Source organism: Dama dama, chromosome 30 (assembly GCF_033118175.1).
Source record: "Dama dama isolate Ldn47 chromosome 30, ASM3311817v1, whole genome shotgun sequence".
NCBI classification, from domain to species: Eukaryota; Metazoa; Chordata; class Mammalia; order Artiodactyla; family Cervidae; genus Dama; species Dama dama.
In genome coordinates this window covers 68,163,296-68,182,388 of record NC_083710.1, presented here as the reverse complement: position 1 = coordinate 68,182,388, position 19,093 = coordinate 68,163,296, and the positions used below count along the sequence as shown (strand labels likewise).

At 37.2% G+C, this 19,093-nt stretch overlaps 1 non-coding gene and 1 pseudogene across 1 annotated transcript; one reads left to right on the top strand and one right to left on the bottom strand.

The window, feature by feature from the left end:
- The window catches only part of LOC133049352 (tigger transposable element-derived protein 1-like), a 62,389-nt pseudogene extending 46,027 nt beyond the window's left edge, over window positions 1-16,362 (top strand).
- TRNAC-ACA (transfer RNA cysteine (anticodon ACA)) lies at window positions 703-774 on the bottom strand. The gene has a single exon. It is a non-coding gene; the product is annotated as a tRNA-Cys (tRNA).
- Window positions 16,363-19,093: the final 2,731 nt, after the last annotated feature.

The following is a 19,093-nucleotide window of genomic DNA, read 5'->3' as shown; positions in this document are numbered from 1 at the left end:
CTGCTGAGACCTGCAGAGTCAATCACAGTGATGTGCCATCAAGTGTGATGACCTTCAGTTTAACAACAATCTGCATTTAAAGATGGCACAAAATTGAACACAGAAAATTGCTCCTCTTAGTTAACAAGTCTCACTAAATCTTTTTTTCGTTTTTTATTTTTTAATACACTTAGAATCCCAGCATGGATCATTATTTGCAAAGAAGGAACTTAACGAGGTTTTCAGTGTTACTCATCCCTATATCCATTCTTATATCAGAGAACCCCTAATTCACATCTGCTTTTGGATCATATATTGGGCTCATAAAACCTTGTATGGAAAAATGATATGCCCATCATCAATGTCTATCTACAAATCATGGCCAAGTAGCCCAAAGCAAATAGTTTGCAGCAATAAGTGATTTTATTTTCAAATAAAAGAATAATCAAACTATACTAATCAATCTATCACTTTCTTTCTCCTTGCTTTCCTGAAAGGCTCTCAATGGAAGGACTTTGGAAAAGTTGGCCTCACTACAGACCAAGAAGTTGTGTGTGTATTAGTTGCTCAGTCTTGTCAGACTATTGATCTGAACTTGTTTAGATTCTCAGTCATGTCCACCTTTTGCAGCCCTCTGCACTATAGCACACCAGGCTCCTCTGTCCATGGGATTCTTCAGGCAAGAATACTGGAGTGGGTTGCCATGCCCTTCTCCAGGGTATCTTCCCAAACCAGGGATCGAACCTGGGTCTCCTGCATTGTAGGCAGATTCTCTACCAGCTGAGTTACCAGGGAAGTCTGGTAAATCTGATTTTAGAGTGAAAAAATGACAAACTTCTCATTCTTTTGATTGAACATGGAGGTGCGAGATGTGTATAAATATATATACTGACATTTTTATTGCTAAAATAGTGAATATTTTATTGTTAGATCTATTAAAAACAAATTACTGGGATATTTTTTCATTTATAAAATTCTCAACAGGTTCTAGAATCATATAATAGTATATATATATATATATATATATATATACACTAAATTGCATTGTTTTAGTAATTTATTATAATTGCTAATTATTAAGCAATTTAAAAGCTACTATTTAATAGACAGTAATAAAAAGCCATACATAGATCATCACACTCAATTTCCCACAACATGCAGAACATTAAATGTCATTATTGACATCTTGTAGATGTGGAAACCAATGCTCATAAAGGTGATGTAAGTGACTCAAGTTTGAAGGGCAAATTAGTACTGGAAATTCCAGTTGTTCTTGAATCCATTCTGACTGATATTTATTACCTTAATCACAATATTACAGTGACAATGCTATTGTTAACTATCTTATGTTATATTTTAATATTGAAGTTCCCCACAAGCTTGTGACAGTTAAGTAGTTTTAAATGATACCACTGGCATATGAGAGTCTCATATCCCAAAAGGGCACAATGCTATCATTTTGCTTAGATCTCCAAATTTTGTTAAAAATCACCTGTACTTCCAACAAATGTGCATTTCCTTGCTAGTTATATGAAATATTTTACTGTAATAACATCTCATAAGTACTTCAAAACTTAGATGAAAAGTAGAAGATTATACTGAATAATACAGAGATGAAATATATAACATTAACACCAACTTTTGTTTCATATTAGTTTTGATCATGTGTGTGTAAGTGCGCGCTTAAGTCATTCAGTGGTGTCCAACTCTGCGACCCCATAGTGTGCAACCCCGTGTACTGTGTCCCACCAGGCTCCTCTGTCCATGGGATTCTCTAGGCAAGAATACTACAGTGGGTAGCCATTCCTTTCTCCAGGGGATCTTCCTGACCCAGGGATCAAACCTGAGTCTCCTGCATTGCAGGCAGATTCTCTACCATCTGAGCCACCAGGGAAGCTCTCATAACACAATTTTGTAATTGTGAGAAAAAATATTCTTAATTATGTTTAAGTGTTGGTTTCCTTTTAATAGAGCATAGTGACTTAGAACTGTGGTGCTGGAGAAGACTCTTGAGAGTCCCTTGGACTGCAAGGAGATCCAACCAGTCCATCCTAAAGGAGATCAGTCCTGAATGTTCATTGGAAGGACTGATGCTGAAGCTGAAACTCCAATACTTTGGCCACCTGATGCGAAGAGCTGCCTCATTGGAAAAGACCCTGATGCTGGGGAAGAATGAAGATGGGAGAAGAAGGGATGACAGAGGATGAGATGGTTGGATGGCATCACTGACTCAATGGACAAGAGTGTGAGTAAACTCTGGGAGTTGGTGATGGACAGGAGGCCTGGCGTGCTGCAGTCCATGGGAGTGACTTAGAAGTCTGTTTCTAAGTTTGGTTTATTTTGTTCATTAGTTTAATAACCATCATAACTGAGAGAGTGGTCTTACAAAAATATTAATTCAAGTGAAATGATTGAATTATAGACTATAGTGAGTATTGATATGATGATCTAAAAGCCTTTGTTGAAATATGGCTTATTGATTTTCATCTTCTTTGATGTAGTTTTTCTACAAATGAATAATATAAAATTCACTGTAGTGCTTTTTTGGAAGATCTAGAAATCCCTGATGCTCAAATAATTTAGAAAACTTTGTTTCCACGTATTTGAACCATGGATATCTGATTTTTTTCTGTTTACAAAATCATACTGATTTTGGTTTCAACATCAAATACCTGAATACTAATGAAAACTTTTCTAAATTCTACTTAGCAAGAATTATATACTAAAAGGAGATTTTTGTCAAACATTGATCAAATGGCATTTTTGCTATAAAGGGATAGATAAAGTATGTTTATATTCTGAAATGTTAAGCTAGCTAGCATATCTTATTGGTATCACAGAAAATGTCAGCTGATTTGAAATATTTGTCATTTTATTTGAAGTGTTATCTTTATCAACCCTATAGTGTTCCTCGCCAGAAGGCACTGAGTAAATATTTGGATATAAAAGAGTTTCTTGAAAACCCCAAGTTTTATTGCAAACTATTGTTCAATTTCTTTTCTGTTTTGAAAAAGTTCTTGTTTTAATAAAATTAACTGCATCGATGATATCCTATAATACTTTATGCATTTCTGGTTTCAACCTCTTGTCACAATCACATGCCAATGAATGATGTGATGGATGAGACTCACTTTTATACTGCGCCTCTCAAATTTTCATCAGTGATTACATTTGCATTGTTTTCCCATAAAACATTACTTTTACAAAGGAAGTCATTTATTTTTTGAAAAACACATCTTCTCTGTTATGCTTCCTTTATTGGTTCAGGAAAAAAAACATGCATATATTATAACACCAAGAAATAGAATTTAGCAAATATCATAAGCTGTGATGTGTTAGAAACATCTGGTACTTTATCAGCCTTACAGAACACCTCCCAGAATGAATAACTTGTCCTAATACTTGTTTCTTTTTCCACAGTACATTCTTTTTATCTTGCAACACTATTTGCTGACAAAGGAATTCACTTCAGCCATTTTTGCTCTAGCAGGAAGAGATATTTACTTGTAAGATTCCAAGTGGTTTAGCAGGTCTACAAACTTGCATTTCTTTGATTTTATTTTTAAAAAAATTGAAGTTAAAAACTACCTTTAAAAGCTAAGACCCAATAATATAGACTTAAATGTATTTTATGCCAAAATTAATTTCCAGATCACAAATTAGGTAACCTGTGCTATGTCGGTTATTTGTCTTATGTATATCTAGAATAATCTTTCACCAGGCTGTATCTTTTTTAAAAAGGTAAGTAATTCACTTTGCAGAAGAAAATATTTTAGCTCTGTTTTGGACCTTAAAAAAGAAAAGAGTACCTGTGAGTCTGCTGTACTGTCCCCTATTTGGCCCACAAAATTAAATACCAGGCAAGGCTCACAGGGACCCTTAGCTAACAGAGAGGTCCTACCATGAAATTAACAGTTGTATTAAAAGCACAATATACAGTTTTATAGTGATAGTTCATTAGAATTTAATGCTTCTTTATGCTTTAAGTACTTCTTGTCTGATTTTTATATTCATAGAATTTTTTGAACAGTTAGTGATTATTAGTTTTTTAAGTTAAAATTTGTATTTGAAAAATTCTAGCTGATGACTTCGGTTTCTAAAATCACTGAATCATAGAGTCTCCTTGGTTTGCAAGTGTGTTGTTGCATGGTTTTCTCAATACTGTACCCAACAAAATAACAATTGTCTCCGTGCCTACAGCTATCAGGGGCTTCCCTGGTAGCCCTAGAGAAAGTAAAAATCTGCCTACAATGCAGAAGACCCAGGTTCAATCCCTGGGTCAGGAAGATCCCCTGGAGAAGGGAATGGCAATCCACTCCAGTATTCCTGACTGGAGAATTCCATGGGCAGAGGAGCCTGGTGGGCTACAGTTCATGGGGTCAAAAAAAGTTGGACATGACTGAGCGATTAACACACACACACACACAAGGGTATTCAAAAGATCCTAGTCCCTGAAAAAAGAAACCAGAAAATTAAGCCATGTTGTATTGTTGGCTGTAGGTACACAGGTCAAGCAAAAACACTACCGTGTCAAGCATCTATTTCATTTTGAAACTTCATGTCACTTTTTTGCTGAGCTTTGGTGTTCTGTCATGGATTAAGAACAAAAGCCTTGCAACTAGACAGGGAGAAACTACATTTGGATCTATGCCATTGTTAATCTTCCAAGTATAATTAATATTTGGAATACTTCCTTGGACTCTCAAAGGTCCCTGCTCTCCATTTTCCAAATTTAGTTATTTTTGCCTATCAACCATTAGATTATGAATTCATTTTTTGAGAGTAAGGATTATACATTCATATATTCATTGCCAGTTCTAAGCCTAGTAGCATCTAACACAAAAGAAACACTTGATAAATATTTTGGTATTATGCAGATTAAAATAAATTCCTGGCATGTTTCTATAAAGATATTATCTCTTTATTCTCTTCGCTACTTTTACCTGATCACTGTTTTTCCAGGTTATTTTGTACGTTTACCCTCCATATTCATCAGTTTCCTCTAACCCTTTCCATTTCTGCTTACTGACTTTTCAGCATACACCTTCCTTTTTTTTCCCTTCATTTTTATGTGGATTCAGCTCATCATGATGAGTGAGGGAATCTTGATAATCACTGGGATGGCTGGGATATTTGGTTACTATAGCTGTAGTTTTTGGTTTGCTATTGCAGAGAAGAGTCATGCATTTCTGCAATATGCCACTTGGATTCTTTGTTGGAGAAAAATGAGTGGCTTGTACAGTCTACTGGTCTCAGTAGGTAATTTTGTCCTTATTCCATTCAAAGTACTCCTGAACTTAAGGCGTCTTCACCCAGCTTTAGTCAATTTTCTCCCCACCACACACACCCCCACCAAAGCTTCTGACTCCTTTTTCCTGGAGGCTATGTAGCCTGGATAATGAGCAGGCTCTAGACTGACACCTGGAGACCTGTATCCCAGCATGTCATGACTAACTTTGTGGTCCAAGGCATGATCCTTACCTTCTGTGCCTCCACTTATTCATCTGTGCAATAGGGATGATATAGTGTGTGTTCAGTCATGTCTGACTCTTTATGACCCCATGGACTGTAGCCTGCCAGGCTCCTCTGTCCATGGGGTTTCCTAGCCTAGAATACTGGAGTACATTGCCATTTCCTCCTCCAGGAGATCTTCCCAACCCAGGGATCAATCCTGAGTCTGTTTCATCTCCTGCATCAACAGGCAGATTCTTTACCACTGAGCCACCCAGGAAGCCCAGGGATAATACAGTACTCATGTCATATTTCACTGAGGCTGATATGAGATATAAGGCACATACAATAATGCCTTGCACTAAGGTAAGCATGAAATAAATGGTAGTTTCATTTTTTTTCCCTTTACATCCCATTCCTTCAAGATTGCTTATCTGGGCTTGAACCTGGAACTCAAGATAAAGTTTCCTGATCTAAGTTTCTCCAAATCTTTCTGATAGATATTCACTATTCTGTTGACTAGCCCACCCAGCAATTTTGCTGATGGCATTCTCAAAGCCTGTCTCCTCCTTCCCAATCTTCAGATCTGGGAATTATATCCCTAACATAATAACATAAAGAGCATGTTTGAAAGAACCACTGTTAAAGAATGTGGGTTTTACATCAGAGGCGATGTTGATAGGTGACAGATAAATGGCAGAAAAAATAAGAAGAAGAGGTATGATTCTTGCTATGATCTTTAGCATCGCTCCCTTTTTTTCCCTGATTATTATATTCTAAGTAAATTACTATGAATAAGTAGTTAATACATGTCTAAAGTACACTTCTCTAAATAAACTCTTATTGAAATCCTCCTAGCATGAATTAACAAAAATGAATAAAAAGAAATACATATCTTAATAAAATAAGAAAAACTATAAAAAAAAGTCTTCAGTTATTAACTAGAACAGTAAAAAATGTGGGCTTCTCTGGTATCTCAAATGGTAAAGAATCTGCCTGCAATGCAGGAGACCCAGATTTAATCCTTGGGTTGGGAAGATACTCTGGAGAACGAAATGGAAACCCACTCTAATACTCCTGCCTGGAGAATGCCACGGACAGAGATTTCAATTTTGAATTGCACATTCTACCATGTTTAGCTGTAGTGGAGGTGATGGAATTCCAGATGAGCTATTTCAAATCCTGAAAGATGATGCTGCACTAAATATGCCAGCAAATTTGGAAAACTCAGCAGTGGCCACAAGACTGGAAAAGGTCAGTTTCATTCCAATCCCAAAGAGAGGCAATCCCAAAGAATGCTCAGACTACCGCAGAATTGCACTCATCTCACACAATAGTAACTGCTACTGCTGCTAAGTCACTTCAGTCATGTCCGACTCTGTGCAACCCCATGCCTGGGATTCTCCAGGCAAGAACACTGCAGTGGTTTGCCATTTCCTTCTCCAATGCATAAAAGTGAAGAGTGAAAGTGAAGTCGCTCAGTCATGTCCGACTCTTCATGACCCCATGGACTGCAGCCTGCCAGGCTCCTCCGTCCATGGGATTTTCCAGGTAAGAGTACTGGAGTGGGGTGCCATTGCCTTCTCCCACACACACTAGTAAAGTAATGCTCAAAATTCTCCAAGCCAGGCTTCAGCAATACGTGAACCGTGAACTTCCAGATGTACAAGCTGGTTTTAGAAAAGGCAGAGGAACCAGAGATCAAATTGAAAACATCCGCTGGATCATCAAAAAGGCAAGAGAGTTCCAGAAATATATCTATTCCTGCTGTATTGACTATGCCAAAGACTTTGACTGTGTGGATCACAATCAACTGTGGAAAATTCTTCAAGAGATGGGAATACCAGACCACCTGACCCACCTCTTGATAAACCTATATGCAGGTAAGGAAGCAACAGTTAGAACTGGACATGGAACAACAGACTGGTTCCAAATAGGAAAAGGAGTACGTCAAGGCTGTATGTTTTCACCCTGCTTATTTAACTTATATGCAGAGTACATCATGAGAAACACTGGGCTGGAAGAAGCACAAGCTGGAATCGAGATTGCTGGGAGAAATATCAATAACCTCAGATATGCAGATGACACCACCCTTATGGCAGAAAGTGAATAGGAACTAAAAAGCCTCTTGATGAAAGTGAAAGAGGAGAGTGAAAAAGTTGGCTTAAAGCTCAACATTCAGATAACTAAGATCATGGCCTCTGGTCCCATCACCTAATGAGAAATAGATGGGGAAACAGTGGAAACAGTGGCTGACTTTACTTTTTTTGGCTCCAAAATCACTGCAGATGGTGACTGCAGCCATGAAATTAAAAGATACTTTCTCCTTGAAAGGAAAGTTATGACCAACCTAGACAGCATATTAAAAAGCAGAGACATTACTTTGCCAACAAAGGTCCGTCTAGTCAAGGCTATGGTTTTTCCAGTGGTCATGTATGGATGTGAGAGTTGGACTGTGAAGAAAGCTGAGCACTGAAGAATTGATGCTTTTGAACTGTGGTGTTGGAGAAGACTCTTGAGAGTCCCTTGGACTGCAAGGAGATCCAACCAGTCCATCCTAAAGGAGATCAGTCCTGGGTGTTCATTGGAAGGAAGCTGAAACTCCAATACTTTGACCACCTCATGGGAAGAGTTGACTCGTTGGAAAAGACCCTGATGCTCGGAGGGATTGGGAGCAGGAGGAGAAGGGGACGACAGAGGATGAGATACCTGGATGGCATCACCGACTCAATGGACATGAGTTTGAGTAAACTTGAGGAGTTGGTGATGGACAGGGAGGCCTGGCGTGCTGCGATTCATGCGGTCCCAAGAGTCAGACACGACTGAGCAACTGAACTGAATTGAACTGAACTGAAAGGGTTATTTCCAGAAGGTCTGAAAATTAAAGGAGCTCTCTTCCTGTTGATCCGCAGTGTACGAAAGTGAGCCCTATTGACTGCCTCAGTCCTCAGAGAAGAGCTCAGGGACTCAGGGGTGGAAAGCCTACTCTCCCTGTCCCTCTGAATCTAGCAGAGTCTTCTTCCTGGGGACCATTTCATGACTCATCACCACGACGCTGCTGCTCAGGTGTGGCGCCCCACATCTGTGTGGGAACCAGCTGCCAAGATGCAAGACCAGGGCTCTCAGCCAGCAACTCAGTCACAGCCTTTCTACCCCTTGCTGGCCTTGTTCAATTTATGCACAAAGACCTGAAAAGACTTAAGAACAGGGATGAGGACTGTAGCTGGTTGTATTACCAGTGAACAGAAGCAAAATGAACCTTTCAGAGCCAGAAGCTATAAAGCCAATTGGCTCAATGCCACAGAAAACTGATTCTAAGTGTGTTAATTGAGCATAAATTAATGTGAATACAGTAATGATCCATGTGAATTTTTGATGACTGATGATATCATTCATCTCCAAAGCGTGAAGAGGAGCCACCCCCCTTCTCCTCTAAAAAAGCACTGAAAATGTAGAAGAGCTCACGGCATATTACAGAGGGGAAATGAAAAAGAAGAAGCAGGGGAGAATAACATATCTACATCTGGAATATTAAAATCCAGAAGATAGCTTCCTCCAAAAGCCTTCCCTATCTATTGGCTTAAGGTAGCATCTGTACACAGTTAATTCTCAGAGATATTTCTTTCTGTGTTAATTAAGATGTCTTTTATTTACTGAAATTTTTACAGATAGCTATCTTGGAAAATGTACTTATTGCTTTGGATTTTTCATTTAAAAATGCATTTAGAGTGGCTCGTTTTTCTGTTATTTCTCCCAACTTGTCACTAAAGTATTCATGGTGACTTGCAAAGAGGAAAATGCATATATTTTCACAAAGCAAAATAGGGGAAAAAAACCCATCTAGAACCCAATGATTAAGAAATCGTGTGGACAGAATAGTGGAGACCTTTCAATGAAATAGAAGGTGAATGGGTAGGATTGAGCAAAATTATCAAAAGCTCATTAATACATGCCTTAGTACTGAAAGTAGGACAAGCCTGCTGGTCTTAAAGAAGGTCAGGAGCTATTCTACTCCTTTTCAACTGACGGATTCTAGGTCAGACATCCAAGGTACAAACCAACCAGGAATGAGGGCTCCCAGAACTTGACTACAGTAATACTCACTTTGAGACTCAGATGCCCACTTCTCTGTCCCTATATAACAAGCAGAATGTGGTGGGAGGTAAAGTGACCACAGAGAAAGTCCTGCAGGAGATGGTGGAATTGGGAAGGGGTGGGGAAACACACAGGCTGTGAATCGTAGTTCTCCCTTCTTCCATTGTTGGAAAATGTCAAAGGATTCATCAGAGAGAGGAGACGATCATAACTCAGACAATTATACCAATTATAACAAAATGACTTTTTAGAGAATTTGTATTTCTTTAAGTCAAAAGGAAAAGAAAACAAAGGAAAAAAAAAAAAAACACATAGGGCTTGGGAACAAAAGTAACACAGGATAATATGAAAGGGAATACAATGTCTAAAAATATTCCCAGAAATTATATAGCTTGGGATAAATGGTATCATAAGCAACAGAAAATATCTTAAAACATTTGCATTTTTCCTACAGTTTGTGGCAGAGTTATTTGGAGCAACATGAATGGACTTAGAAATTGTCATAGTGAGTAAAGAAAGTCAGAGAAAGACAAGAATCATAAGATATTGCTTACATGTGGGATTTTAAAAAGGTTACTAATGAACTTATCTACAAAGCAGAAACAGAGTTACAGATATAAAAAGCAAATTTATGGTTACCAGAGGGTAAGCTGGGGAGGGATAAACTAGGAAATTGAGATTGACATTTACACACTGCTAAAGGTAAAAATAGATAATAAGGACCTATTCGATAGCATAGAGAACTTGATTCGCTACAGAAATCTGTAATAACCTATATGGGAATAAAGTCTAAAAAAGAGTGTATATATAGGTATGTATAACTGATTTACTATGTTGTACATCAGAAAAAAACACAACACTGTAAGTCAACTGTACTCCAATAAAAATTAACTTTAAAATGTGTTATTTCATGGAGAGCACACCGTTTAAAAAGATCTCAAAAAAAAAAATTAAAAAAAAAATCTCAATCTAGAACTTACTTACAGCTTTAATGAAAAAACTTAAACTAATTAAATTTAAATTAATTAAATTAAAATCATAAACTGGTGAGAACAATGTATTTCGTTGTCCAGAAAAGCCCACACATTTACAACTCAAACTTCACTTCCCCCACCACACCACAGTTGCTAGAGGAATGAATGAGGGCTCCGACCAGATGAACACCTTAAAACTAATGCTAAGAAGCCATAGATCGATAGGGTCTGATACTGGGGATGCTGCCAGTTGTCACCCTGACTTACGTCTCACTCCCTAGTTGAGAAGAATGAATTTGCATTGGCCATTTTTTGTGGAAATTCTGTCTGTGCCACTGATCTTTCCAAGACATGGAAAGGAGAGTCACACAAGTCCATTAAGGTAACATAGAGGCAGATTCAGTAACATTGTTTCCTGCAAACAGTTTCCTGAAACCAGCAAGGGAGCATGTATCTCATGAGTTCAGTGATATAAGACTGGAAATTCTGAGACTTATGTCATCTGTAATTGTGACAGACCACAATGCAAGTCAACATATAATACACCCCTAAAGAGAGAGCAACCCACTCCAGTACTCTTGCCTGAAGAATCCCTTGGACAGAGGAGCCGGGCTACAGTCCATGGGGTCACAGAGTTGGACACAACAGAGACCCCCCCCCCCCCACACACACACAAAGAGAGCGCAAGGTGGCTATCTAAAGTCATTTGTTTGTACCCAGCACCACAATTTTACTCCTCTCTACACTCTCTACATAATAGGTCCTCTGTAAGTGCCTTTCTTTAATCTTAGGAAAAACACTTTATTTTTTCCAGTATTGTTATCTGCTCAAAGTCTCAATATACATTAATTGATCTCACACTTAATTCTAGGCAATACAGTAACAGGTTAGTATGGAAGGGATGTTCCCAAGAAAGCATTTTAAGACAAAATTTGCCTCTACCACATTCTCAACCACTCCCTTTAACTCACGCCTTTTATTCTGGCTTCTTGGAAGAGGTTGTGAGGATTTTTTTTAAATAAAAGCAAAACAAAAATTTGAAAATGATTTCAGAATATATCATTAAAAATCATAGCAGCATAAAGCAGGAAAAAGGAAAAGGAAAGTTTCACTTTAAAATCATTTTTAAGGCAATAAGTACAAGGAAAGATATGTCAGAAAAGGATACTGTCAATTATACTTCAAAAATTGTATTAGTTTCTTTTAAATAATGGATTAAATTGGTATTCTCTATTTAAATCATTTATAACACAATATAAACATTGCATTATTCCCTATTTATATGTGTAACATATTTATATTATTTATGCCCAAAATAACATGCCTTAAAATCATTTATATATTCTGCTAGCATTCTACTGTTCAGAGCATGTTTAGTGTGCACCATGTTCTTCATCATTGAACATGGAGGTTAGGGATGCTGACCTACTAAGCACCTATAATTTCATCAGCCACACACATCCACAGTTCCTCTGTATCTGCAGCTACACTACCAACTGCAGATCTTGTAGTATTCACCTTTCGGAAAAAAAATGAATAAATGGATACTAGCAGTTCAAACCCCTGTTGTTCTAGGGTCAACTGTATATCAATTAGCAAAATGTGACATATCAAATGTGGTAATTTAGGCCTCTGTATTTACTAAGCATTGATTTCATTTGCTATCGGACTGGGGAAAGGTATCTATTTCTAGAGACATTTCTCACTGTCTCCTGTACTAAAGAGTTCAGTGAGCCACGAGGAAACACATGGGTTGGTTTTGCTTCCTGTTTTCCTCAATATATAGAGATGTAGGTGTTTTTGTTTGTTTGATTTTCAGCACCTGTGAAATTCTAGAAATATATCTCCCCGAAGTTTATTTCTTACTTCCTTGGCTGCCGTACCACCATACTGTTCACTTTGATCTTTAAGGGAGAATTCTAAATGTTATTTCTCTCCTTTGTCTCCCATTGCATCTTTATTTATAGTTTCACTGTTAAAACATTTACAGTGTCTACTCTATGTGGGACACTAAGGTAGGTGTGGAAGAAACAAAGCAATTAAAAAAAAGAGACGAGAACATGCAAAAAAAAAAAAACAAAAAAAAAAAAAAAAAAGAAAAAAAGAAGAAGAGATGTGCTAGTAAGACAAGAAACATGCCAAGAGGTGATGGTGAGTGTAAGAAAATGAGACAGCACAGAAGGGAAATTAACCTTTCCTGGGGCAGAGCAGAGAAGACTTCTGGGGAGACCATATCTATAGAAAAATTCAGGTGATGCTAAAGAGTCCGAGATGATTGGAAGTAGTAGGAAGAAGAGAATTCTCATTAGTATAGGGCAATGATTATCAATTTGATCCTTCGTTAAGAAGCATCAAATTGATAATCATCGCCCTACACTACTATATACTGTAGTTCAATATAATGTTCAAGGAGAGGGATACATCAAAATAGTCTGTATCATGGAAGACTCATATTAAACACTATACGCTGTAGCACACTTTGTGTTCTTCAAAGTTTTTGTCACTACCCAGTACACACTGCGTATTTACCTGTTTATAGTCTGACACTCTCTTTATAATATTACCTCCACCAGGACGACAGTGGTTTCCTGTCTTGTTCACTATCCTACCCCCAGCACTTACAACAGAGATATGCACAGTAGACGTTCAGTCTTTGATGGAGAAACAGATAAATTAATAAATTGTGTGCTAACAACTTATCCTTTCAGACCTCCCACACTCTGATTTTAATTTACTTTTCCTGTTTTAGTGCAACCTAAATTATAGCCGAATTCTTCACCCTTTCCAATCATTTTTTTTTTTTTCTGAAGCTGTTGTTTTATCTCTATGACTTGACTATATTACAGGCATACTTCATTTACAGTGCTTTGCAAATACTGTGGTTTTTGTTATTTCCTTTCCAAACTGAAGGTTTGTGGCAACCCTGTGTGGAGCAGATCTATTGGCATCCTTTTTCCCAACAGCATTGCTTACTTTGTGTCTCTGTGTTCAGTTCAGTTCAGTTCAGTCACTCAGTCGTGTCCGACTCTTTGCGACCCCATGAATCGCAGCACGCCAGGCCTCCCTGTCCAACACAAACTCCCGGAGTTTACTCAAACACATGCCCATCGAGTTGGTGATGCCATCCAGCCATCTCATCCTCTGTCATCCCCTTCTCCTCCTGCCCCCAATCCCTCCCAGCATCAGGGCCTTTTCCAATGAGTCAACTCTTCATATCAGGTGGCCAAATTATTGGAGTTTCAGCTTCACCATCAGTCCTTCCAATGAACACCCAGGACTGATCTCCTTTAGGATGGACTGGTTGGATCTCCTTGCAGTCCAAGGGGCTCTCAAGAGTCTTCTGCAACACCACAGCTTAAAAGCATCAATTTTTCGGTGCTCAGCTTTCTTCACAGTCCAACTCTCACAACCATACATGACCACTGGAAAAACCATAGCCTTGACTAGACGGACCTTTGTTGGCAAAGTAATGTCTCTGCTTTTTAATATGCTGTCTAGGTTGGTCATAACTTTCCTTCCAAGGAGTAAGCGTCTTTTAATTTCATGGCTGCAGTCACCATGTGCAGTGATTTTGGAGCCCCCAAAAATAAAGTCTGACAGTGTTTCCACTGTCTCCCCATCTATTTCCCATGAGACTTTGGTAATTCTCACATCACTTTAAACTTTATTATATTTGCTATATATATATATATATATATATATTTGCTATAGTGATCTGTGATCAGTGATCTTTGATGTTACTATTTAATTGTTTTGGCTCCACAAACTCTGCCTATGTAAGTTAGCAAACTTAATAAACACTGTGTGTGTTCTGACTGTTCCACCAATCAGCTGTTTTCCCATATCTTTCCTCTGCCCATCTCCCTCTCTCTGTGTTCAAGTGAAAGGAATGGTCAAATGGTCTCACATCTCTCACTTTAATCAAAAGCAAGAAAATATCCAGCTTAGTGAGGAAGGCATGTAGAAGGCTAAAATAGACTGTAAGTGATGCTCTGGTGTCTAATAGTCAGCTGTGTTGTGAAGAAAAAGGAAATTCTTGAAGGAAATTAAAAGTTCTATTACAATGAACACAAGGATAAGAAAGCAAAACAGCCTAACTGTAGATATGGAGGAAATTTTAGTGGTCTACATAGAAGATCAAACAAACCACAACATTCCTTTAAGCCAAAGCAAAAGTGAAAGTTGCTTAGTCATGTCCAACTCTTTGTGACCCCATGGACTATACAGTCCATGGAGTTCTCCAGGCCAGAATACTGAAGTGGATAGCCATTCTCTTCTCCAGGGGATCTTCCCAACCTAGGGATTGCACCCAGGTCTCCTGCATTGCAGGCAGATTCTTTACCAGCTGAGCCTAACCCAAATTAAGGCCCTAATTCTTTTCAATTCTATGAAGGCTCATAGAGGAGAGGAAGCTATAAGAGAAAAATTTTCAGCCAGTAGAGGTTGTATCATGAGATTTAAGGAAAGCAGCAAATGCTGATGCAGAAGTTACATCAAATTATTTAGAAGATCCAGCTAAGATAATTAATGAAGGTGGCTACACTAAATAACAGATTTTCAGTGTAGACAAACCAGCCTTATATGAGAAGGAGATGTCACCTCTGACTTTCACAGCTAGATAGAAGTCACTGCTTGACCTCAAAGCATGAAAGGACAGGCTCTCTCTCTTGTTAGGGGCTAAGGTAGCTGGCGACTTGAAGTTGAAATCAATGTTTACTTACCATTTCTAAAATGCTGGGGCCCTTCAGGATTATGCTACATCTACTCTTCCTGTGCCGTATCAATGGAACAAGCAGTCCAAGATGTGGACAACATATCTGTTAACAACATGATTTACTGAATATTTTAAGCCCACTGTTGAGACCTACTGCTTAAGGAAAAGATTTCTTTCAAAATATTACTATTCTTTGACAATGTTCCTGGTCACTCATGAGCTCTGATGAAGATAAACAATGTGATTAATATTGTTTTCATGCCTGCTAACACAAATATGTTCTGTAGCCCATGGATCAAAGAGTAATTTAAAATACTGGAATACTGTAGTGGGTAGCCATTCCCTTCTCCAGGGAATCTTCCCAACCCAGGGATCTAACCCAGGTCTCCTGAATTGCAGACAGATTCTTTACCTTCTGAGCCACTGGGGAAACACAATATAATATCAAATGACATTATTAAATAAATACATTTCATACAGCTCATAGCTGTCATAAATAGTGTTCCTTCTGATGGGTCAGAGCAAAGTTAATTGAAAACCTTCTAGAAAGTATTCATGGTTTTTTATGCCATCAACATTTGTGGCTCATGGGAAGAGGTCAAAATATCAACATTAATAAGAATTTGCAAGAAGTTGATTCCAATCCTCACAGATGACTTTGAGGGATTCAAAACATCAGTGAAGGGAGTAATTGAAGATGACTGTGAAACAGAAAAAGAACTAGAACTGCAAGTAGAGCCTGATCATGTGAGTGAATTGCTGCAGTCTCATGAAAAGACTTCCACAGACGAGGAATTGCTTCTTATACATGAGCAAAAAAAGTGGTTTCTTGAGCTGGACTTTACTCCTGGTAAAGATACTATGAAGATTGTTGAAATGACAATGAAGGATTTAGAATATGACATAAACTTAGCTGATAAAGCAGCAGAAGGGTTTGAGAGGACTGACCCCAACTTCGAAAGAATTTCTACTATGGGTAAAGTGTTATCAAACAGCATGCCATGCTAGAGAGAAATCATTCATGAAAGGAAAAGTAAATTGGTAACAGCAAATTTCATTGTTGTCTTATGTCAAGAAATTGCCACCCTAACCTTCAGCAACCAACCCACTGCCATTAACACTGAGGCAAGACCTTCCAGCAGAATATAAAAGATTACTGAAATTTCTGAAGGCTCAGATGACGGTTACCAATTTTTAGTAGCAAATTGTTTAAGTAAGCCATGCACATTTTGGGGGCATAATACTATTACACACTTAATAGACTACTGTATAGTGTAAACATCAATTTTATATGCACTAGGAAACCAAAAATTTCCTTGTGAGTTGCTTAAACTTAGATTCATAATGAAATTCCAGCTCCTCTATTTACTGTGTGTCCTTGAGCAAGTTACTCTGTTTCTTTACATGAGAAATGAGATTACTCACTTCATCTGTTTATTATAAAAATTTAATTAGATAAACTCTGTGAAACTCTTAGTATAGTACCTGAAACATAATACATTTTTACTTTCCTTGTATCAATAGCTTTAAGAGTGCTTGTCCATGACCCTTATCAGTGTAACCAGTTTGAGGACAAGAAATAAGACAATTTATTTTAATCTTCATTATCTACCATGATGTTCTTAATATGGTTGGGTGATTAATAAACAAGTGTTTATTTATTGTGCTGAGTAGTAAAAACAGCACTTCCTTTCAGTAATAGGTCCACTCAATATACATGAAATGGTTTCACCTATTTCAAATACATAGATAACTTTTTCAGATAGAAAAATTAAAAACTTAAGAAGGTAAATCATTAAATATACAAAGGCTTCTCTCAATTACTGAAAATTTTCACTTGCATATGATATATTTTATTTCTAAGAACCTGCAAAGCTATTTCCACTTAATGCTAAATAAGAGTACCTCAACATTTTTGTTCACTCAAAATAATGTGCCTGTTATAACATTTTCAATTCTCAATGGAATAACTTGTAAATAACTTTGCTTTGTTTTCAGAAATTCTGCTAACATCATAGCAGAGATGCTATAGGTAGAGTGGGTGTGAGTTTATTCAGTGTTATCTAAACTGGTTATGAAAACAATTGTCTAGTCTTATGTGAGAAGGGATTTCATCTATTCTGCCAGCTTTTGTAAATAACACATTTTCAAATACTTCACATACTACAGAGTGAAAAAAAAGTCTCATGGAGGATATTTTAAAGAAAGAACTGAAGGCAAGAAATGTTGAATTCATTCATGCATGCATACATTTTTATATTTATAATCAAACACTTCTTGAATGTCTGTAAGTATTGCTGGCAATGTTGAAAAAGTAAAAAAATATGAGTTAGTAAGTGAAAATTTCCCCTTGGTACTATTTAGTTTGGTAAGTAGACAAAATTTAAATAGAATGAAGTAATAAAATAGAGGCAAATTCAAGAGCTGTGACGACAGTGGTGAATGGGCTGATAGATAAGGTAGTCAATCTACCACGTGAGGAATAGAGAATAATTAGGACAGATATGATAAAGGAAATAATTTTTTACTTGCTTTTAAAAGATGCAATATATTTATACAATGAAATACTAATCTACCATGGAGGAAGAATGAAATAATGCCAATTGCAGCAATAAGGATGGACCTAGAGATTATCATACTAAGTGAAGTAAGTTAAAAAAAGAAAGAAATACCATATGGTATCACTCTGTGTGGAATCTAAAAAAAAAAAATGATACGAAAGAACTTATATACAAAATAGAAATAGGCCTACAGGCATAGAAAACAAACTCATGGTTTCCAAAGGGGAAGGAGGGGAGGAATAAACTGGGAGTTTGGGATTAACACATATATACTACTATGCGTGAAGATCACCACCAAGGACCTACTGGAAAGCACAGGGAACTATACTCAATATTTTGTAATAACCTATAAGGGAAAAGAACATGAAAATATATATATATATGTGTATGTATATATATATATATTTACTTATATAACAGAGTCACCTTGCTGTAAACCTAAAACTAACACAACTTTGTAAATCAATTATATTTTAATTAAAAAAAGAATGTCTTCCCAGTACACCGAGAGGGAGGTGGGAGAGGGGATCGGGATGGGGAACACATGTAAAAACATGGCTGATTCATGTCAATGTATGACAAAAACCACTACAATATTGTAAAGTAATTAGCCTCCAACTAATAAAAATAAATAAAAAAATAAAAAAGAATGCAAACATTATTGGGGTAATTAGTGGGGAAAAGCATGAAGACATGAACATTTGCATTTAGGAAACTGCATATTTGGAGCTGCCAAGAAATTGAAGAGAAACTAAATTGCAGACATGATTAGAGGCAAATAAAAAAATCTTCAATGCAATGGCCAATAGATATGTGGATATTCTAGGATTCCAATGGGATTCCTGATTCTCAAAATTTTAATCAATTCTGACATAGGTTAGAGTAATAAAGTGAAGAATCACACTCTTCTGATGCTCAAAGTGTAAACCAAAGGTAGAAGACTCCGGAGGAATTATTCAGAAGACCTGACACACAGAAGTGATGCCAAAGTTCCCTTCAAGAATGTTATAGATTTGAAGGACCATAAAAGAGAGAGCAAGGGAGGGCGAGAAGGGGGACTAGAAGGAAGAAGAAGAAGAAAGCAGGTAGGAGCTGTATTCTCTGAAATTTACTCTGAGCCATTAAACAAGAGTTGCAGGTGGTAAGTTAGGTCAACTAAGAGTTACATTTAAACTCTATTTTGGAGATCCTCAAGAATTTATCTGAGGAAAAAATGCCTAAGTTTGGTTTTACTTTTCTTGAAAAAGATGTAGAGCTTTCTTTGTATTATCTTGTCATCAACAGCTATTTTTTTAGTGTACTTCATGTAAGCTTTTTTT